Raw genomic sequence first — 23,308 nt, 5'->3', positions numbered from 1 at the left:
GTTAAGTTGCCTAATAATAATGCACAGTAATAGTCACCTGCACACACAGATATCCCCCTAAAATAGCTAAAACTAAAAACAAACTAAAAACTACTTCCAAAAATATTCAGCTTTGATATTAATGGGTTTTTTGGGTTCATTGAGAACATGGTTGTTGTTCAATAATAAAATTAATCCTCAAAAATACAACTTGCCTAATAATTCTGCACTCCCTGTAATGGGGGCGGGCACAGCAAACATGCTGAGAGGCGGCCTAAATAAAACATGTTGTAGTTTTATTCTAGCCACCTCTAGTCATGTTTGCCGTGCTGCCGCAGGAACTCTGGACCGCCCCCATTATAGTCAATGGGGCTAGAGCGGAACTCCGGCGGCACACGTGCACCAGAGGCAGAACGGATCCGGCAGGCTGTTCCCCCGCCGGAGAAGGCTGCCGCTAGTAAGTCGCCTAAGTAAAGGCATTTTAAACTTATCACCACATAAAGTGACACAGGTCAGATTTGCTAAAAATGGCCTGGTCCTTAAGGTGAAAAATGACAGGGTCCTGAAAGGGTTAGGGTCCATTCACACGTCCGTTTTTTCTTTTTCTGATCTGTTCCGTTTTTTGCGGAACAGATCTGGACCAGATCTGGACCCATTCATTTTCAATGGGTCCTGAAAAAAATCTGTTGTTCCGTTCTGCATGTCTGAAAAAATATAAAACATGTCATATTTTTTTTCCGCAAAAATCGGATCCTGGTACAATACAAAGTCAATAGATCCGCAAAAAACGTATGTCATCCGTTTTATGCGGATTCCGTTCCTGGAAATTAAATCCTGCAAACAGAAACTTTTTTTTTTCAATTATTTTTCAAAGAAATCCAAACAACTTTATTTGCTTATTGAAATGTATACATACGGATGACATACGGAAACATTTTCAGGAACAACGGATCCGCAAAAAACTGACCGAAATTCGGGATATAGAAAAATACTGACGTGTGAATGTAGCCTAAAACTGAGTTCCATTTCTGTTTTCTTTGTCCACATGGAATCAGCATGTCATCCCCTTTTTCATGCGCTTAAAAAAAAGAAAAACTTCCGAAGGAAAAGTGACCACACAAAGATGGCGTCTGTGTGCGGGTTTTCCTCTCGGCGGCGGTCTGAAACAGCTGTGGAGGCTCCGGACCCCCTACTGATCTGATATTAAAGGGGTTGTCCAGGCTTTTTTTTTTATTGAACACCCCGTCAATCAGCTGTTTGAGGACATGGCGCACGGAGAACCCCTTTAATGAACTATCCTAAAAATAGGTTATCCAGGTCCGTAGCCTGGAGCGCCCCTTAATCGGGCACGTCATGCATGAGAATTGGCCCACATGGGCAAACACTGGAATTTCCTTTGTACCAACCAACGGTCTGTATGGAAAACTGGACATGTGAATTGGCCCATCCACTCTAACGTGTCCGAATCCAGGGCGTTCTATACCCAGCCATGTGCACTGTCCTCCCCTGCTGTAGCTGTGACACATAGCAGAACCTGTATGTCGCGACAGTCTCCTGCTACACGAATTGTCGCGCAAGTGCAGCTCTAGCTAAATAAGCCCCCGAGGTCACAGCGCCCCCTGTAGACCTTTCCAGAAAATTCCTGTGTCTTTGTCCCTTCAGACAAGAGACCGGACGTGACGTTCTCCCAAGCCTCGCGTTAGTAACGCACACTTCCGGTCCTGGGTTGATAACTGCGTCTGAAGCAGCGGAGACCGGCGAGCCGAGTGTGAGGCGATATCTACGGGCAGAGGTGAGGGGGATGAGGGGAGGATGTGGCCGTGAGCTGTAAACCGGCGGTGGCTCCGCTCCTCGGCCGTGGGATGTGACGGGAAAGGCCCCGGGGCGGACAATGCAGGGACGGGAGACGTGCTGCCCGCTGTGCGCCCCTCACACCCCGCTGCTGTCATGGCGGCTGCAGACTGCGGCTAGTACGCAGCTGGTTGCAGGGCAGGTGGTGTAGTACTACAAGTCCCAGCATGCCCAGGTAGTTGTCATCATTGTGTCGCTCTGCTCCCATTGGCTGGTGACCGCTTCTGTCTGCCGGACAGCAGCTTGTGCCAGTCTCCTGCCCCGCGTCCATTGTGTCCCCCCCCCCCCCGCTATGCATGGAAATATCTCGTATCGATTAATTTCACTATTTATGGATGAAATATGCGCAAATGATGCTCTCAAAGGAATTGTCCAGTTTATCTGTTAATAGCATGAGAAATGTTTGGAAATGTTTACATGGCCTTCTCATAGGGCTCTGTTCAGACTGCCTTTCCTGACTACCCTGAGCTGTGCGGAATTTCCCAGCCCCTCAGAAACCGACCCATAGATCTCATTACACCGACGAACACCAAAAGGGGCTGTTCTCCTGCAGGTTTTATGTTTTTAGTGGTTTGTCTGGTGTTTTTCTGCATTTTATTTATTTTCCTTGCGGGTAAAACACCATCTAGAGATAGATATGTCATGTGGGATGCATTTGGGCCTATTCACACAGGGGCGCATAACCTATTGGGGGCTACACTGTCAGACTACACCAATCCCAAGGACCGAAAGTAAAACTAAAATAAAAGGGGTATTACCACTGACATACTGTGTGTGACACATTGAACACACGACATAGGCCATAAATGAGAGAATACAAAAAAATGAAGTGAGCTGCCACAAAACAGACCTGCCTTTTACCAGATGGGTGGGGGCCGCATAGAATGGTATCGAGGGCCCCACATGGGCCAACTGCAGGTTGTGCATCCCTGGTTTAATGGATGTGTCAGGGGCTTTGATGACATATGAAGCGTTCCGGATTCCCTCGCCACAGGTCATCTCATTTCCAGGTGACACATGATGACGGGCTTAGGCTACTTTCACACTTGCGGCAGGACGGATTCGACAGGCTGTTCACCATGTCGGATCCGTCCTGCGGCTATTTCGCCGGACCACCGCTCCGTCCCCGTTGACTATAATGGCAGCGGTGCACGGCGAGAGGCTCCGGACTAAAAAGCCTGACATGCAGTAATTTTAGTCCGGCGGCTTTTCGCCGTGCTGCGCTGGAGCTCCGCCCCCGTCCCCATTATAGTCAATGGGGACGGAGCGGCGGCACGGCGAAATAGCTGCAGGACGGATCCGACATGGTGAACAGCCTGTCGGATCTGTCCTGCCGCAAGTGTGAAAGTACCCTTAAAGGGGTTGTCTCATCACGCTGTTACTATGGAGAGATGACAGTCCGGACCACCTCCCGACCGGGAAACAGCGGGGCGCATTGCTGTGCATGAGAGCTACTGAAACCGTGTAGCACCACAAGCTCTGCTGTTTCTTGTTAGGGAGACCGCAGAGCTTGTGGTGTGCGCTGTTTCAGTAGCTCTCGTGCACAGCAATGCACTCCACTGCTTCCCGGCTGGGAGGTGGTCCGGACTGTGTCTCATCTCCCCTTAGTTATGGCGTGATGAGACAACCCCCTTAAGGCTACTTTCAATGTAGCCTTTTGACATCTGTTGGAGTTCACCGTAAACAGCAGGCCTCGTAATTAGGTGCGTCTCCGGTCGTCTATGCGCCAGGAGTGAAAACTACGCCAGTCCTTGACGGGAGTAGGTTTCACTCCTCTCTTACCCCTTTTAGTACGGTAAATTTTCCAGGTGTTGTGTGCGGTGTAAGGGTCCATTCACACGTCCGTTTTTTCTTTCCTGATCTGTTCCGTTTTTTGCGGAACAGATCTGGACCAGATCTGGACCCATTCATTTTCAATGGGTCCTGAAAAAAAACGGACAGCACAATGTCAGATTTTTTTCAGGACCCATTGAAAATGAAATGGTACAGATCTGGTCCAGATCTGTTCAGCAAAAAACGGAACAGATCAGGAAAGAAACAACGGACGTGTGAATGGACCCTAAGAACGCAGAGTTATACAACGCCAGCGATGTGTTTGAGATTAGCCAAATCTCATGTACACTTCACTTCTTCGTTCCATGTGGAAATTGGCCTGTCATACAGATTTTGAGAGCCGCAGCACGTTGATTCTTTTGTGCAGATTTTGCCTTTTTCAATGCAAGGATGAGATCTGCGGCAAAAAACCTATCAAATCAGCACCAAAAACCGCAAGTAACACATGCGGTTTTTGGTGTGGAATTTCTGCAAGACGGCCGCATCGGTGTGCAGGTAGCCATAGACTTTTTTCATGAGTCTCCAGTAATGTGTATGATGCTGCCCTGCAACATTTCTTCTAGGCAATTGACAGTTCTCCACGGGTGTCCGTAATGTTAGCTTGGCCTCAAATTCAGATTTTTCTAAAGCACTAACAGCGTATGGGTCGTGTCATTTATTTATTTTATGCACTTATATAGCGCTACTATATTCCGCAGCCCTTTACAGACATTAGCATCACTCTGTCCCCAATGGGGCTCACAATCTAAGGCTACTTTCACACTAGCGTTCGGACGGATCCGTTCTGAACGGATCCGCTCATAATAATGCAGACGGAGGCTCCGTTCAGAACGGATCCGTCTGCATTAAAATGGCAAAAAAAAAAGCTAAGTGTGAAAATAGCCTCGGACGGATCCGTCCAGACTTTCAATGTAAAGTCAATGGGGGACGGATCCGCTTGAAGATTGAGCCACATTGTGGCATCTTCAAACGGATCCGTCCCCATTGACTTACATTGTAAGTCTGGACGGATCCGCACGGCCAGGCGGACACCCGAACGCTGCAAGCTGTCCGCCTGTCCGTGCTGAGGCGAGCGGAGCGGAGGCTGAACGCCGCCAGACTGATGCAGTCTGAGCGGATCCGCTCCATTCAGACTGCATCAGGGCTGGACGGCTGCGTTCGGGTCCGCTCGTGAGCCCCTTCAAACGGAGCTCACGAGCGGACCGACGAACGCTAGTGTGAAAGTGGCCTAAGTTCCCTATCAGTGTGTCTTTAGAGTGTGGGAGGAAACCCATACAAACAAGGGGAGAACATACAAACTCCATGCAGATGTTGCCCTTGGATGTCATAGGATGCTTTTTCACGCCTTTTCACGTAAGCCCTCATGCACCTGAAGTGTCTTGTGGTTCACAAACTGCAGATCTGCAAAACGCTGATCCTGGCTGTGTGCAAGCCGAATTTTTTATAATTTTTTTTTTTTTTTTAACTCTTGTAGAAATGTCCTACACTTGTCCGCCAAATCGAGAAGACAACATGTTCTATTTTTTTTTTTTTTTTTGCAGGCTTAAAGGGAACCTGTCACCAGGATTTTGTGTACAGAGCTGAGGACACGGGTTGCTAGATGGCCGCTAGCACATCCGCAATACCCAGTCCCCATAGCTCTGTGTGCTTTTATTATGAAAAAAACGATTTGATACATATGCAAATTAACCTGTGATGAGTCCTGTCCCTGACTCATCTCGCATACAGGACTCATCTCAGGTTAATTTGCATATGTATCAAAACGCCTTTTTTACACAATAAAAGAGAGCTATGGGGACTGGGTATTGCGGCTGTACTAGCGGCCATCTAGAAACCCATGTCCTTGGCTCTATACACAAAATCCCGGTGACAGGTTCCCTTTTAAGCCTCATGCACACAACTGTTTGGGTCTGCATCTGAGCCGCCATTTTGGCGCCTCAGATGCAGACTCATTCATTTCAATGGGGCCGCAAAAGATGTGGACAGCATTCCACTTCAGTGTTTTGCGGATTCTGTTTGTGGCTTCCTTTTTTTTCCGCGTATCCGCGGTTTGCGGACCGCAAAAAACGGCACAGCCGTGTGCATGAGGCCTTAAAGAACAGACCAGTGCACGTTGTGCCGTCCGCATCTTTTGCCGTCCCATTGGAATGAATGGGTCCACATTCATTCCGCAAAATTCAGGTACATCAGATGCACACTGGAAACGTGCTGATGTGCATGAGGCTTAAGTGACGCCCAAGCCTTGATGAGAAGTGAATGAGTTTTCAGCAATTCTCCGTCACACGTGGCAGAACAAATCTGCAGCCGAAATTGACTTGTGGTGGGCGTTTGAAATCTGCAGCATGTCGATTTTATACCGCGGATTTCACGCTTTCAGTGCAAAGAATGAAAAATGAGAATCTAAGCAGCATTTCGGCAACAAAAACATACCAGAACATTCGCAATTAATCAGTCAAGTGTGACCCTAACCTAAAGCTGTATTAGACGGCCAGATCAGGCAAGATGTTGTCGGAGGGAAGCATTCCTGACAATCGTTTGCTCATGCCGCGGTCTCCTCCACAGTATGGGAAGGCAGTATCACTATGCCATTACTCTTCCCTATACTGAATCATGGTTTGCTGGCAGCAGATTGTGCAAACAATAATTTTTACACCTGTTGAAAGATTTGGATTGCCTGTTGAACAAGTATTTGCTCGTTTATTGGGTAATCGACGGCAGTATTACACTGCCATATCATCGCTTGTCTGCCTAATACAGCCTTAAAGGGGTTTTCTGGGATTTTTTATATTGATGTCCCATCCTCAGAATAGGTCATCAATATCAGATTGGTGGGGGTCCGACACCCTGCGCCCCCTCTGTGTGAGCACAACCGTCCTTTCATTGCTTACATGCTTGCTGTCGAAGTGCATGGGACGGCCTAGTAGTTACGGTACACCTGCTCGCTGCTGCAATGTCAACGGCAAGCAGGTAAACAATTAGGAGAACGAAAACCAAAACAAATGAAGTCTCAAAAAAATTAAAGCCGGCTGCAATCAAACCGGAAAACCTTGAGAGTTGAAAATACATGTAACTTATACAGGGGTTTCCAATCTCTATAATAATCCAGTAACTAGGCGGAGGACCCCACACTGCAGTGGGGGGTTCAAACCCTACTTAAAGCTGCTTCCACTCCTCAGTCACTACAGGACAGAAGAGGAAGTGTCCATACACTTCACCAAAACATAAATCAAGGAAATAACCAACCTGGAGACCTGTTTGAAGGAGCGTGGAGCAGGGGGTTCAAACAGCTTGACGTGTGTTTCACATAAGCTTCGTCAGGAGGTTCAGTTAAGAGAAGGCTGCGCTGGCACAGTGAGCGGCCTTCTCTTCAACCAGCTGATCAGCAGGGTTGCCAGAGCCCCCTCCTATCTGATATTGATGATACTCATCAATATTAAAATCCCGGAATACCCCTAAAGGGGTTTTCGAAAAAACAATACATAGGACACGGGACTAGTCTGTGGGTGCCCAGGCACTAATACTTCCACTAATCACGAGAACAGTGATCCTGTGTTCTCCCTATTGAATGCTGGTCACGTGTGTTGCTGCCATTTACCTCATTGGGTCTGTCGGGTATAGCTGAGCAAAATTCCTGATCACTGCCTTAGGCCTCATGCACACGACTGTTTTTTTTTTTTTTTTTTTTAAGGTTCGCAAAAACGTGGTCCGTAGGTCCATGACCTTTTTTTTTCGTCCGTGGGTCTTCCTTGATTTTTGGAGGATCCACGGACATGAAAAAAGTCGTTTTGGTGTCCGTCTGGCCGTGCGGAGCCAAACGGATCCGTCCTGAATTACAATGCAAGTCAATGGGGACGGATCCGTTTGACGTTGACACAATATGGTGCACTTGCAACGGATCCGTCCCCCATTGACTTTCAATGTAAAGTCAGAAGTCCCTTTCTCCAATCCGATGGTATATTTTAACTTTAAGAGTCCCCATCACCATGGGAACGCCTCTGTTAGAATATACAATCGGATTTGAGTTAGAACGTGAAACTCAGATCCAACAGTATATTCTAACACAGAGGCGTTCCCATGGTAATGGGGACGCTTTAAGTTAGAATATGCTAAAAGAACCGTGTACATGACTGCCCCCTGCTGCCTGACTGCCCCCCCATGTATTTAACTCATTGGTGGCCAGTGCGGCCGGCCCCCCCTCCCTCCCCTGTAGTTAACACATTGGTGGCCCCTCCCACCCCCTCCTATTTAAAATCTCCCCCCTATCATTGGTGGCAGCAGAGAGTACCGATCGCAGTTTAATCGCTGGGGCTCCGATTGGTAACCATGGCAACCAGGATGCTACTGCAGTCCTGGTTGCCATGGTTACTTAGCAATTTTTAGAAGCATTATACTTGCATGCGAGCTGCGATGTCTGACCGGCCGGGCGCTCCTTCTACTGGTAAGTGACAGATCTGTGCTATAAGCAATGCGCCGCACAGACCTTTCACTTACCAGTAGGAGGAGCGCCCAGCCGGTCAGACATTGCAGCTCGCAGGTAAGTATAAGGCTTCTAAAAATTGCTAAGTAACCATGGCAACCAGGACCGCAGTAGCGTCCTGGTTGTCAATATTGGAGGCCCCTTTCTCCCTGTATTGTGAGTGTATGCTTTATATTTGAGCTGTAATAAATGGGAGTCCTCAGTCATCGCTCTGGAAAATCCGATTACCGGTAAGTGTAATAATTTTTTTTGTGTGCAGAAGGGGTGGGCGATATAAATTTGTGCCACGATATGGATTTTGTGCATATCGCCGGACCGCGATATCACGGAGCGGCAGTGCCAATCAGAGTCCCAGCAGTGTAATGCTGGGGCTCCGATCGGTTACCATGGTAGCCAGGAGTCGCGCTACTGAAGTCCTGGCTGCCATATGTGCGCTCCTTCTCATAGGTCTATGCTATAGGCATTAGAAATGCGCCGCACAGACAGAAGGAGCTCCCGGCAGCCACGGCGCACGTGAGTATAATGCTGCTCACTGACATATCATGGCAGCCAGGACTTCAGTAGCGTGACTCCTGCCTGCCATGGTAACCGATCAGAGCTCTGATCGGAACTGCTGCTGCCACCAATGATGTGGGGGGGGGGAGGGGGCCCCCTGCCACCAATGATCAATACTGAGGGGGTGGGGGCGCACTGCCCATTGCCACTAATGATGTGTGCAGGGTTTTGTTTCAGTATTGCTGCTGATGTGAGTCACATTTCACTCTTAGCATCTGCTATGAAAATCTACAGCATAGCTGCCATGGTGCAGATAATTTTTTTCTTTCTGTGGTATGTGGATGAGACCTGCTAAAAACTGTTTGCTGGTACAGTACAGCACTGCAGATTTTCTGTATGCAGTTCTGCAGCGTGTCTATGATGTGTGAAGGTGGGATACAGTCCTCTTCACCAGGAAGGAATGCGTGAAAAGGCATTGGGGGAGATTTATCAAAACTGGTATAAAGGGAAGCTGGCATAGTTGCCCATAGCAACCACCTTTCATTTTCCAAAAGAGCTTTCCTTTGCGCCAGTTTTGATAAATCTCAGTGCTCCAGACAAAAAAAATACCTAGGGGCCATTGGCTCCTAAACTGTAATATTGAGGAGCCAAATTAAATTTGTAGTTGACAAATTTTAAATGTATATAATATGCATTTTAATATAACATGCGTAGTAAAAAGAATTGAGGTGAGACATGGGTCATGGTAGTGAGCCAGCTCTACAATACATAGAGGAGAATACAGCACCACATACTTCTTACATCCAGTGACATCTACTGTGGTGTAAATCTTCTTTCCTCATCTCTGCCGTTTAACCTAGACCGCCATGACAAACTCTTTAAAGAGTTGCTGTCCCCACTTCTGACCTGCCTATTTTAATAGCTTCGTGCATTCCCCATGTAATAACAATTCTGGAGCATCTATTCTTATGGCTCTGTTGTACCATTCCTTTATTATTTCTGCTAGAAGTTATGAATGCATTGCTAGCAGTCTGCAGTAAGGGCACAGAGGGGAGTTAACCAGTTTGGAGGGGGGGGGGGGGTGTGCGGTGTACCCACAGTCTGAAAATGGCAGCACTGATTGGATAGTCAGTCTGTACAGGTACCCCCCTAACTTGTTACCTCCCCTCTGTACCCTTACTGCAGACTGCTAGCAATTCATTCATAACTTCTAGTAGAAATAATAAAGGAATGGCACAACATAGAGCTATAAGAATAGAGGTTACAGAATTGTTATTACATGGGGAATGCATGGAGCTATTAAAACAGACTTGTCAGGAGAGGTGACGGCTCCTCTTTAAGCTGTGTCTCCTGTCTGCAGTGTTTGTTACACAGACAAGTTTTACACATATCTTGCGGATCTTGGACCCCTTCAAGTCAATGGGTTGGCACTGCAGCCCTGAATTCAGTCCGCCAGTGTCCATGTATTGCGGACCATTTTTTTTGGGCATGACAACCATATGTTTCTGAATGGGGCCTTATGGGGAGTTTAATCACCTGAATAATAGGTGTGTGTGTGTGTGTGTGTGTGTGTGTGTGTTTTTTTTATGCGTCTCTCACAATGACAGTTTGATGATAAAGGCCCTATTAGGTTGGATTCACATAACGATTTTGTCCTGTTTACTGTATACATCCGTCACCATAGTCTGCTGCTGAATGGACGCGCGCTTGCCAGCTCCTTCCTCAGTGCGCCTGCGCAGATTACGTCACACTACACCCGGAGGACAAGACTGCCGGCATGAGCGATAATCGGCAGTCTTCTCTTCTGGGTGTAGTGTGATGTAATCGGCGCACTGAGGAAGGGGCTGGCAAGCGTGCGTCCTTCGCCGATCGAGTAACGGCACAGGCGTGGGAATTCAGCAGCAGACGGGGTCAGCGGGAGGAGGAGAGCGCTCGCTGGCCCTGTCTATCAAGAGGAGATGGGGCGTGTCTAGATAAGGCAGCTACCAGAAAGTACACGCCCAATTTGCTGATAGTCAAGAAATTTGCATATGATAAAAATGATTTTTACAAGAAATAAGCCACAGACAAAGTAGGACATGTATGATTGCACTCAGCTGACATTAGCAAATAGCTAATGTCAGCTAATGAAAATTGCACAATGGGGGGTGACAGAAGCCCTTTAAGGAAAACTGGATTTTATAAAGAGACTTTGGGCCAGATTTATCATTAGCTCAAGTCAGAATAATGGAGTGAAAGTCGCAAATTTTTGCGCATTCACTTAAACTTTTATTGGCTCTGCACTATGTTCGACAGTTTTCTGAAAGTGGGCGTGTTTTCTTATGTAAATGAATCTCTAGACAGATTTACTATTGCGACAATTAAAAAAGTCACAAAATCACTCCAGTGAGGATCATGCTTATCTTATGCAACTTTTAAAAAGAACATGCGACTTTTTCGTAAAGACGTGCAATGATTGGGGCCGGATGTGTTCGGGGGAAAATGGTGCGATTCTTTGACACTAAAACAAGTCAGTTTTCACTGCGATTGCGTTCCAAGTTTGCGTTTTTTCTGCGCGGGTGCAAAACATTGTAATGTGTTTTGCACGCGCGTGAGAAAAATCGGCATGTTTGGTACCCGGACTTCTTCACAGAAGCTCAGGTTTGGGTTAGGTGTTGTGGTTATAAGGAAAAATAATAGCATTCTGAATACAGAATGCTAAGTACAATAGGGCTGGAGGGGTTAAAAAAAAATAATATAACTCGCCTTAATCCACTTGATCGCGCAGCCCGGCTTCTCTTCTGTCTTTGCTGTGCACAGGAAAAGACCTTTGACGTCACTGCTCTCCATCACTTGTCCATCACATGATCTTTTACCATGGTGATGGATCATGTGACGGACCATGTGATGATCGCAGTGACGTCATCAAAGGTCCTTTTCCTGTGCACAGCAAAGATGAAGACAGAAGAGAAGCCGGGCTGTGGATTAAGGAGATGGAGATAGAGATATCCCCTCCAGCCCTATTTTACTATGCATTCTGTATTAATAATGCTATTTTCCCTTATAACTGTTATAAGGGAAAATAATAATGATCGGGTCCCCATCCTGATAGTCTCCTAGCAACCGCATCTGCACTTGCTTGCAATTTTCACGCAGCCCCATTTACTTCTATGGGGCCTGCGTTGCGTGAAAAAACACAGAATTTAGAGCATGCTACGCATAAGTGATGCGTGAAAATCACCGCTCGTGTGCGCACAGCCCCTATAGAAATGAATGGGTCCTGATTCAGTGTGGGTGCAATGCGTTCATGTCACGCATTGCACCCGTGCGGAAAACTCGCTTGTGTGAAAGGGGCCTCAGAGTAATGATAAATCTGGCCCTTTGTGTTTAATTTCTGTGTGCGCCATAAGATGACAATGACATAAGCTAAACTATAGAAGTTAGCATATGTGTGTTTTAGATAAGGTCTTGGCTATTAACACATTAGTAGAATATAGAATGCTAACGAATCAATAGATGGATTCAGTTCTGACCAATTAGAAGTATTTGTGTCCCAATCAGAAGTGATTGTCGGAACATTTGTAAACCAATCATGTCACTCCCTTTTTGGGATCCTGGCAGAGTTTTCAACTATCCGCTGACCCCTGTCATTTTCCTCCGTTGACATCATTCACCTGAACATGTGGTATCGATCCTCACATGACTGACCCTTGGTCTGCCACAACACTACAGTAGTTACTGGTTATATTCCCATGGCTCCTTTTGGCATCTGACAGGTTAATATCTGAATTGGGCTATTTGCTATAAAATAAAGCCAAATGTATTTATATCTATGTGAACAGACCTGATCTATCAGACGTTTTCTAACGGAAATTCTTAGAAAAGTGGCCAAATGGGTAAAAAAATAGAAATGACCCCCTCAGCCGATAACTGGACATAGCAGAGACCCTCCTTCCTGTGATTCGTGTAGAGGGTCCTGTGTGTTGGGAGACAGTACGGACTAGAGTGGGACCCGGGAAGTATCGGAGGAGCAGCAGGCGATCACTGAGGGGAGTATTGTTTCTGTGTTTATTTATTGTTTTGTTTATAACAGATTTTTGTCCCTGTTCTAGGAATATTTTATCTGCTGGACAACCCCCTTAAGGCTACATTCACACGTCAGTATTTTTCTATATCCCGAATTTCGGTCCATTTTTTGCGTATCCGTTGTTCCTGAAAATGTTTCCGTATGTCATCTGTTTTTTGCGCAAAAAACGGAAACGTGTATAAATTTCACAAAGCAAATAAAGTTGTTTGGATTTCATTGGAAAAAAAAAAGCGAATAAGTAATTTCTGTAGGCAGGATTTAATTTCCAGGAACGTATTCCGCATAAAACGGATGACATACGAATGTGATCCGTTTTTTGCAGAACCATTGACTTTGTATTGTACCAGGATCCGATTTTTGCGGAAAAGAATAGGACAAGTTTTATATTTAATCGGACATGCGGAACGGAACAACGGAAACGGACAGCACACATTGTGTTGTCCTATTTATTTATATATTTTTTTTTTCCAGGACCCATTGAAAATGAATGGGTCCTGATCTGTTCCGCAAAAAACGGAACAGATCCGGAAAGAAAAAACGGATGTGTGAATGGACCCTAAAAGTGTGTTTGGATGGTTTTAGTTTTTGTCACCTTTTTTGCCTCCATTTTCTTAGCTTTTGTGAAAATAATCCTAGTTTTGCCCACCAGAACTGTCTGCAACAAGTGATTTCTTTGGCAAAGAGCATAACTTGGGTAAAAGGAAAGCTTGGGTATATTTGGTGTCCACGTGGTGTGCTGATCAATTTGCCTTCTCCCTCGGATGATGATGGCGGCCTCATTGGGAGTTTTTCTACAATTTGTGTCCAGGGCTGCTCCTGTATCTTCACGCTATGTGATTTACGTGTGGCCAGTGTTCTGGGTTCCTGTATGTTGTGTGTTACATGACGAGCTCTTTCTGGTGGTGATGGTGGGGGGGCTTCAGTCTGCTGTCTCCCGTCACAGGGTGCATTGGGGGACAAGCAGATGGCCCTTATCACTGGTAAGGAGGGGTTTATAGCTAGTTTCAGAACAGCAGTAATCTTTCATTGTTTTGTTTTTAGCAATCTGTACCTCGCCACTGTTCAGTGGAAGTACCTGCTGCACGCCAGCTTAATGGTCGCTGCCCTCCTCTTCTACGTAGTTATGTGAACTGCTGTAATTAATATATACCATTGGCAAAATACTTGACATAGCAGCCGTGATCCCTGTCTTATCACTGCCATCAGCTGCCTCTGCTAGAGCTGGAATCCCAGACAATGGAGGAAATGCAGTAAAGGCCCCATAAACATTAGTGTATTGTCAGCTAGACCCCTCTGAAAGTCTGTGTATGAGGAGGTCCCAATTCCCCAAATCCCAATCCCTAACAGATTACATTGAGGGAGAGAAAGATCAGGCGGACTGAATATTATCACCTGATCCTTTTGTTCTTCTAGGACAGGCGTAGGCAACCTCCGGCATACCATCTTTTGTGACACTACAACTCCCAGCATGCATACTTGCTATGCTCCTCTCAGAATGGTCATAGAAATTAATGAAGAAAGCTGGGAATTGAATTGTAGTTTTGGAACAGCTGGAGTGCCAAAGGTTTCTGATGTCTGCCCTAGGAGATAACCCACCACCAGAAGTGCATGGCTGCAGCGCTCTGACAACACATGCACACTAGACCGAACCCAACGGCTATTTAATGTGTATGGCCAGAAAGTGGAGGAGTTGCTCATAGCTACTGATAACGTACAAGTCTGTATGGAAAATGAAAGGGACACCCTGGCTGATGGCAAGCTTTAGCTGTGCTTTGGGTACTTTCATACTTGTGGCAGAGGAATCCAGCAGGCAGTTCCGTCGCTGGAACTGCCTGCCGGATCCGTCAATCCGGACGCAAACTGATGGCATTTGTCAAATGGATACGGATCCGTCTCTCCAGTGTCATCCGTAAAAATGGATCTGGTCTTTCATTTTCTTTTGCATTTTTGAAGGTCTGCACATGCGCAGACTGAAAAGCCGGATCTGTTTTGCCGGAACACTTAATGCCGAATCCGGCACTAATGCACTTCAATGTAAATCCGGCATTCCGGCAAGTGTTCAGTATTTTTGGCCGGAAATAAAATTGCAGCATGCTGTGGTTTTTTTCTCCTTCCAAAAAACGTAAAAGGGACTGAACTGATGCATCCTGAACAGATTGCTCTCCATTCAGAATGCATTAGGATAAAACTGATAATTCCCCCCAGTATTGGGGACGGAACTCAATAGGGGGAGCGAGTGAAGATAGTGGTCAGCTGTAATGTCATGTGTGGGCAGATTTAGAGTAAAGTTATAAACTGCCTTTTATAGGCTGCTGCAGTCTTTTAGCCTCTGCTGTCCAGGATCAGTGCTCACATCTGTGACTGCTCCAATACAAACAAGTGACGCTGGGAGGAGACGGACGCCTCTCCATGCCGTTTCAGCGTGCTGAATCTTCTGGCTTTCTTGGGTGTGTTGTGCGTTATAGGTACGGTAATGTTGTCTTGCTTCATGCTCTAGAGCAGTGTTTCCCAACCAGTGTGCCTCCAGCTGTTGCAAAACTACAACTCCCAGCATGCCCGGACAGCCAAAGGCTGTCCGGGCATGCTGGGAGTTGTAGTTTTGCAACAGCTGGAGGCACACTGGTTGGGAAACACTGCTCTAGAAGTAAACTTCTAGACCCTAACTCGCTATGAGATTATGACTGGTAAAGAAATTTGCACACGAAGCCCAAGTTTCAGTTTGTTTTCGTCACTGAGAAGTAGGAAGGGCCCCCCCCCCCTGTGAAAGATGGAGGCGGTTACCCTTCTGTTCTGTATGTCATTACCTGGTATTATCCCATCTTAACCCTTTCCTGTAAGATTTTTATTTTTTTTTGTAAATGAACTTTTCATTAAATATTTTGGGGGGGAAGGGGAAGCAAACAAAAAATGGCAAGTCTGCTGTTTTGATTTTAGTACAGGCATTCTGATGGCGATGCCCATGATTAATTTTTAATATATTTTTTTAAATGGGAAATGGAGGGGTGATTAAAATTTTAATTATATATTGAAAAACTTTGAAAATGAATGTAAAGAAAGTTAAAGGGGATGTCTGATTTCTTAAAGCTGTTATCCAACCTCTGAAATCCCCCTCCGGGCCCCTCACAGTGTATTTACTGAAGCCAGCATGACCGCTTCTCCATGTGCGTGGATTCATGCGTCGGGGGCAGCCAGTAGCAGGCCGCGACAGGAATGAGCCTCCCTACCTTCACCTGCGATGCCATTGGCTAACACACACAAACCCCCCCGCCGCCGTGCACGGGGAGAAGCGACGCGGGTACCGAGGAGCCAGATAAGTACATTGTGTGTGATGCCTGGGCATATGGGGGGATGACACTCATGCAGTGAGTGTGGGAAACGGATGACACATGGAGGGACCAAACACAAACCCTTCAGGGACTTTGCCAGTGATAAAACACTCTTGTGCCTGATCTTGACACTAATGTGTTAATGAGGCCTAATCCAGAAATAGGTTGTCTTCCCTAAAGTCAGAATTAATAGAATACATTTCCCTATAGCAGTAGAACCTATAGCAGTAGAACATATTTTTCAGGATAAGGCCTCATGCACACAGCCATGTCCATATTTTGTTCTGCAAAAATGTATAGCCTCCATGGCATTCTGTATTTTTCTTGCTCCTATCGATAGAAAGGGCTAGTCCTGTCTGCAATATGGACAAGAATAGGACATATGCCTTAATTTGGCATGGCCACACTTATCGACAACAAAAATTGCTGATGTGTACATAAGGCTTAAAGAGTCACTGTTGTATAATTTCATTTAATAAAGAATGGGGTAATTGGCAAATTTCAAAGTTACTTCTTTAAAAAAATCTGCCTGCATCCACTTGAAAAAGCTGCAAAGTCATGGCCACTAGGGGTCTCACTTCCACCTAAGTTGCTGTCCACTGCCTGCTGTCAAAACAAGATCTGTCCCTGGTAACAGACTCAGAAGATGGCTGAGAGAAAGTGGGGGGCGTGTCAGAGCTAATACAAACATGGTGTGAATTAAGGGAAAGTATGTCACAGCAGTACAGTGCTGGCAGAAATGAGACCCCCCCCCCCCTATGCATCTGGGTGAAATGCATCTAGCTGTGCAGGTGAAACAGGGAATCCTATGGCTGAAAAAAACATTAGGGAAGCCGAAACATAACTGTTCCCTCACAGGTATGATTTTGCTAAGAATTACAGCCATTTTGCTAACTTTTATTTTTATTTTTGAAACTCTGGTATGCTTTAAGAGATTTTTAGGAGTACAAGCGTCTTCAATGTAATTATGCTTCTCGTCAAACATTTGTCTTTGCTGGTGACGTTCACTTAATCTTCAGGCAATACTCGATCTCCTAAAAGGATTTGGAGAACCTTCATTAGTGAAGCACCGTAATACAAGGTATTTTTCTCTGGGGATTTATTGTGTGCACCAAAGATCAGTGAGGCATTAAAAGCACATAAAAACCCGGTAATTATAAGGCATCCTGCCACATGATCGGCCCAACTCAAGTTTTGAATTCACTGAAAGTCATCGGCTAAGACTTTCATGAATAGCTTCTTGTATCTGAATGCAGAGCCTATTAACATTGATGCAGCAAGTAATCTTAAAGGAGTTTTCTGGGAGTTTTTTTTTTTTTTTTTTACTGATGACCTATCCAGAGGATAGGCCATCAGTATTAAAATCTTGGAAAAACCCTTTTAATACTCTTAGGCCTCTTGCACACGAACGTGTGCTGCGGACCGCAATTTGTACAGGCACTGACCATGGGCCACAGCTGCATGCGCATCTGCGATCCGTCTGTTCCGCAAAAAGATAGAACTTGTCCTATCTTTTTGTTGCACTGAAGCACGGAACCCCACGAAAGCACTCTGTTCCGCACCACATCTCTGGATTTGCAGAGCCATTAAAGTAAATGGGTCTGCATCCGTGATGCGGAATGCACACGGCCGGTGTCCTGTGTATTGCAGACCCGCTGTATGCGGGCGCAATGCGGCCACAGGACACACACTCATCTGCATGAGGCTTTAGGACTCATGTGTGTGGCCGATGCCCGGCCGTGGCTGTATTGTGGCCTGCAAACAGTGGGACCGCCATACACTGGCATTGGCTGTGTGCACCTGTGTTCACTTGACTGGGTCCACAATCCGGAAGGTTGGTGTGGAAGGGAGACGTGGAAGCACTTCTGTCCCTGCCTCCTCACCGCAAAATAGTAGTGCATGTACTACTTTTTTGCAGGGTGAACCCCATGTGGCAGCCCTACGGTTGGCACTCCTGCATTGCGGACCGCAATTTGCGGTCTGCAGCATGGGCCCAGCCTGCACAGCCATTATCCAGATTTTTTTATATTTTTGTTTATACTGCCATACGAGCAGAGCAGGAAATACTTTTCTAACAATAGGCTCTCACATGATGTGTAATGACTGCAAATCCCTGGACGCAGAAGGTTTGCTGGATAAGTGCGCTGATCGTTCCTCTACAGGATTGTGTTGTGATTTTTATTTTTTATTCTTCCAAAACTTTCTCAATGTAGGAAATAAAACATTCAATTTTAGAGATTTTATAAGCCCTTGTTTAGGCATTGTGATAACTGACAGGTTTGATGCATGTGATAATTGACTGTCATCTTCTGCTTCTTTTTGCTTTGTATCCAGATCTGTTTCTTGGTGTGTTACATTTAGCTTTTTTCCCCCCTAATTGACTTTACTTGGAGAGTAAATATGATGTAATTTCTATAAATCAATAGTATAAGTGAAGATGAGAAACTTTGTAATAGATCTTAGAGAAATATTTTCTCCAATAATTGTCGGCTGTTTTCCACATCAAATGTCATGTTCCGTTATAGCAGTGTTCCTCATCTCCAGTTCTCAGGGGGCACCTGCCGATCATGTTTTCAGGATTTTCTTAGTTTTGAACAGGTGATATAGTTATTGACTGCATCATGACTTACTACAGGTATCTATTTGTGATATTATCAAATCATGACCAGCAGGTGGGCACTGAAGACTGAAGTTGAACACTGTTATAGGACACAGTTGGTGCCAACAAACCTAATCTTATCAGGCTCCTTTCACCTGATCATGCAATGCTAAAATCTGTACACTGAGAGATCAGGTCACAGCTGCTGTCCCGGGGGTAGAGGGAGCAGCTACACAATGAGAGGCACGTTTTTGCTTCCAGAAAGCTTTCTCTATATTGCTCATTACGGCTTTATAGAATTTGTCATGCTTCTGAGTGTGTATGCAATATAGAGGGGAACTTATTCTCTGTGCAGTGTATGGGGGACATCAAAGCAGCTATTCACACACTCTGTAGTTAAGCTGAAGGAAAACTGACAATTGGAGATGGAGCCTGCAGAGGAGAGAGACAACTCATAAATGCAGGATCCAAGGCATATAATGGCCAGGTATAATGTACATGCAACAGTTCTTTCTGAAAAGTCACCTGAAGAGACAGTGATTTTCATATTATGCGGTTGGATGAATGTTTTCTGCATGTATTTCATAGACACTCGCTACAGTTCTGAATTCATTGTAGTAATTTTCAGATGATATCTGTTAATGGTATGGGTCTAAAATGATCAAACATTGGTATCTTGTACATTAGTAGCAAGATTACTGTGCTGTATAGGTTTTCCACAGAAGAACTTGAAAAACAACCAAGGTTTAAATATTCCTCTGAATCTATATTTTGAAAATGATACCCCTTTTTGATGGAAGTATCACTTTAAAAGGTTTTCCTTTGCCAGAGGTTGGCTGAGCAGGCACTTTCTGGCAACTGCTGTAAAGATTAGCCTTCACTTCGTGGTCCCGTCTGCACCTAGTGATTGTTAGAATTTCAGCTGTGGGGGTTTGGAAAGGTAATGTTTTTGTAACCCTTTCAGATCCTTTTGTAAAAAATAAAAGTATATTTACTCCAGCTGATTTTTCTGGACTATAAGATGGAAGAGGAAATTAAGAAGAATATTTTTATTTGATCTGTGGTCTGCTGAAAAAAAATAAAAAACTTGCCTCACTTGCTCTGGATGTCACACAGCGTCGGGTCTTAGTGTGCGCCTGCTTGCACTACATCCTGGCGCTGTACGCCATCAGGACACAATGCAGAGCGGGGCCCAGAAGAAGGGTGAGTAGAGCCAGTGCAGTGATGATGATCCCTTCCATAATGAAAGCGATCATTAGCATTCAGATAAGACGCACTGGCACTTCCCTCACTTTTGGGGGGGGGGTTGAAGGGAGGTGCTTCATATAGTTCAAAAAAATATGATTATGTAGAGGGAAAGAACCCTTATTAATGACCTAATCTTAGAAAAAACCTCCAGTATGACTCGACAGATCAGCAAAATGCTCAGTGTTCAAGGCACAGTGGCCTCATGCACACGACCGTTGTGTGCATCCGTGGCCGTTGTGCCGTGTTCCGTTTTTTTTTTTTCGCTGACCCATTGACTTTCAATGGGTCTGTGTAAAAATCGGAAAATGCACCGTTTGGCAGCCGCATCCGTGATCAGTTTTTCCTGACCGTGAAAAAAAATGACCTGTCCTATTTTTTTCACGGACCCATTCAAGTCAATAGGTCCGTGAAAAAACACGGATGCACACAAGATTGTCATCCGCGTCCGTGATCTGTGTCCGTTTTTTCCTATCATTTCAATGGCAAACTTGACTTAGATTTTTTTTGTTGTTCATTTTTCATGTCCGTGGATCCTCCAAAAATCAAGGAAGACCTACGGTCCCCGTTTTTGCGGACCTTAAAAAAAAAAAAAGTCGTGTGCATGAGGCCTAAGCCTGATGGCACATATTGGTCAGGTAATATACAGTCTCAGCTTATAGGCTCCATCTTTGTGAGATGGAAACATAAGGGAAACCAAGATTTCTGTGCTAAGTGAGCTTTAAATGGGTATTCTTACATACACATGTATGACCTATCCACATGATACTGAGACCTGCACCTGTTTACCCCCCCATCTCATGCCACATCCAGGGGGAATGAATGGAGCAGTGATGCACATGCGCAGCCCCCGCTCTGGCGATAGTTGTGGATCCTTATACATGTCTGACTAGAGTAACCCTTTGGGCCTGTTTAGTTCTTCTATTGTATAGTACAGATCTAGATTACAATTAGTTTTTCATTGTTGCATCAGTCTGCTCGATTCTGGAAGCCTTTAAAAGCTTTGTGTGTGTGTGATAATTATACAAGACAGTCATGTAATCGTTATCATCTGCAGACTTGCATCATATACTCCATAATGCCCAGAGGATGAGTTGACTTGCGACACCGATCTTGTAGTCTTTGATGCCTAGATGGAAGAGCAGACACCCTTGTACATGGAAAACCTAAAATGAGACGCCGCACCTAGATTAGATTCATGATTACATGTGTGCAAGAGATCTGTATGATTGGCCTGTGTGATCTATGGGAATATAAGGGTTGGTGCTTCAGTGTCTTGTAGGTATGACTCCACTGTGGTAATTAAAAAGCTTTGTTTTCAAACCAGTTACACAGCCTCTATTAATGTTACTGCCGCTATAAATTCCTACTCTAATGAATTAAAATGGGCCATTTAGGCTCCATTCACCTCTGCCTTGGAGCCTTCGTTGCAGATTCTGACAGCTGACGGGAAGAATAGCGCAGCATGCAGCCAGATTAGAAGCTATAGACCATATTAGAGGCCCCAGCCCTACGTGCATTCTGGGCCAGGTGTTTCCACCACCTGCTGAATGCATAGAGCCGGGCTGATCGTTCCTGCACAGGAGGTCGCAGACCACTTGCCGGGCAGTACTCGGCAGCTTTTCCAACCGTGACAACGTTCTATGCTCCTTTCACATAGTTCAAAGCAGGAATCGGAAGCTTTCAGCAGAAGTCACAATGTGTGAGTTTGGGGTGGGGGGGGGGGGGGAACGACTACTGTATCTCCAAGAAAGGTGAGAGCCATTGTGTACTAGGAAACTGGGACTGCTGATGAAAGGACAGGAGCGCCGTCTGTCTTCTGGGGGAATGTGAGAAGACCTTGCTGTAGATGCCGACTGTAGGGTGCTGCAAGAAACAAAATCCTGACCCTAGAACAAAGTGTGAGCAAAGCCAAAGAAGTAGGGTTCAGGTGGAAGGGTGTATGACTCTTGTATCGGGTTACAGTGGGTTTATTTGCTTTCAAATGCACTGAAATAAGAAGAAAAAGGCCTTTATTCATCAGAATATGATACAACAGGGCACTCCCACCTCATGCTGACCGGTGGTGGGGAGCGTTCCAGAAAATGGCTACCTATTAGACATTTTATAGCCTGTGAATATACTGTAAATTTTGAGATGTTAATACTTTTTCAATCAAATATGGTATATTTTTTGTAGGGCAGAGATGTAGCTTATGAGAAGAAAATTCCTTTCTCCGCTTAAGAAATATAAGGTTTCTTATTTTCACAGGTGCTGTTAATTCATTGTCTAAATCATCGGTGACTGTGTAAGGCAGGGGTGTCAAACGTTTTTTTTTTTCCTGCTGAGGACCACATCAGCCTTATGGTTTTCTTCAAAGGGTCTTTGACTGTAGAAAAGTAACTATGCCAGTTAGGTATAGCTACATTCATTGGCTGTTGAAGGAAACCATAAGGCTGATAACGTACTGTTAAATAACACAAGACATAATATAATTATATATGTACAGCCGGTATAAGTTATACATCTAATTGTATCTAGTGATATGGAGCATGCTGGTATAATCTGGCTGTATATAATTATATATGTACAGCTGGTATAAGTTCTATACATCTTGTATCTAGTAATATGAATGACCATAACTTGGGCGCCACCTTTATACTACAGCAGATACCCAGGTTATATAGCAGCATACTCCATATCGCTATCTACAAGAAGAGGCAACGTGCTACTTTAGTCATGCTCTAAGATGGTGGCGCCACCTCCCCGTTACTGCACTGCTGAGAACTCTTCCGACTGGGAAAAGGTGGCAGCAGCGTGGCAATGTGGGGTAAGGCGGTGCCTGCACAGAACACCCTGACTCAAGCATCAGGACATCCTTAAAGGGATTCTGTCATCAGATTTGAGGCCTATAACCTAAACATATGGCCAGGTCCATACTAATACCCTGAATACTAAAGTGACCTTTCACCTGGAAAAACATGGTTAACTAAGTATCATGCCATATACAGCGGCGCCCAGGGATCTCACTGCACTTACTATTATCCCTGGGCGCCGCTCCGTTCTCCCGTTATGTCGGGGACTTGGTTATAGTAGGAGGAGACTGCCCTTGTTCTGCTGGGCGTCTCCTCCTCCTAGGCTGTAGCACTGGCCAATCGCAGCGCAGAGCTCACAGCCTGGGGGGGAAAAAAACCTCCCAGGCTGTGAGACTTCCCCTTGGACACATTTAGGACGTCAGTGACTAGTTCTATAAACCTGTTTTATAGGGGGGGGGGGGGGGGGGGGGTGGTCTTAAAGGGGTTGTCTCACTTTAGCAGGTGGCACTTATCATGTAGAGAAAGTAATAATACAAGGCTCTTACTAATGTTTTGTGATGGTCCATATTGCCTCCTTTGCTGGCTTGGTTAATTTTTTTTTTTTCTTTAATCACATTATACACCGCTCGTTTCCATTGTTAC

The 23,308-nt window shown here is 45.4% G+C and overlaps 1 protein-coding gene across 1 annotated transcript in view; it reads left to right on the top strand.

Moving 5' to 3' along the window:
* The first annotated feature begins 1,650 nt into the window (after positions 1-1,650).
* Positions 1,651-23,308, top strand: part of LOC122923371 (dnaJ homolog subfamily B member 6-like) — a 106,428-nt gene continuing 84,770 nt past the window's right edge. Inside the window, exon 1 of the mRNA XM_044274161.1 lies at positions 1,651-1,771. The gene's annotated coding sequence lies outside the window, so the exon portion shown is untranslated. The remainder of the gene's footprint in view (positions 1,772-23,308) is intronic.

The sequence above is a fragment of the Bufo gargarizans genome, unplaced genomic scaffold (assembly GCF_014858855.1).
Source record: "Bufo gargarizans isolate SCDJY-AF-19 unplaced genomic scaffold, ASM1485885v1 original_scaffold_1523_pilon, whole genome shotgun sequence".
In the NCBI taxonomy this organism is placed as follows: domain Eukaryota; kingdom Metazoa; phylum Chordata; class Amphibia; order Anura; family Bufonidae; genus Bufo; species Bufo gargarizans.
The sequence above is the reverse complement of the archived record's forward strand: the minus strand, read 5'-3'. Positions and strand labels throughout refer to the sequence as shown.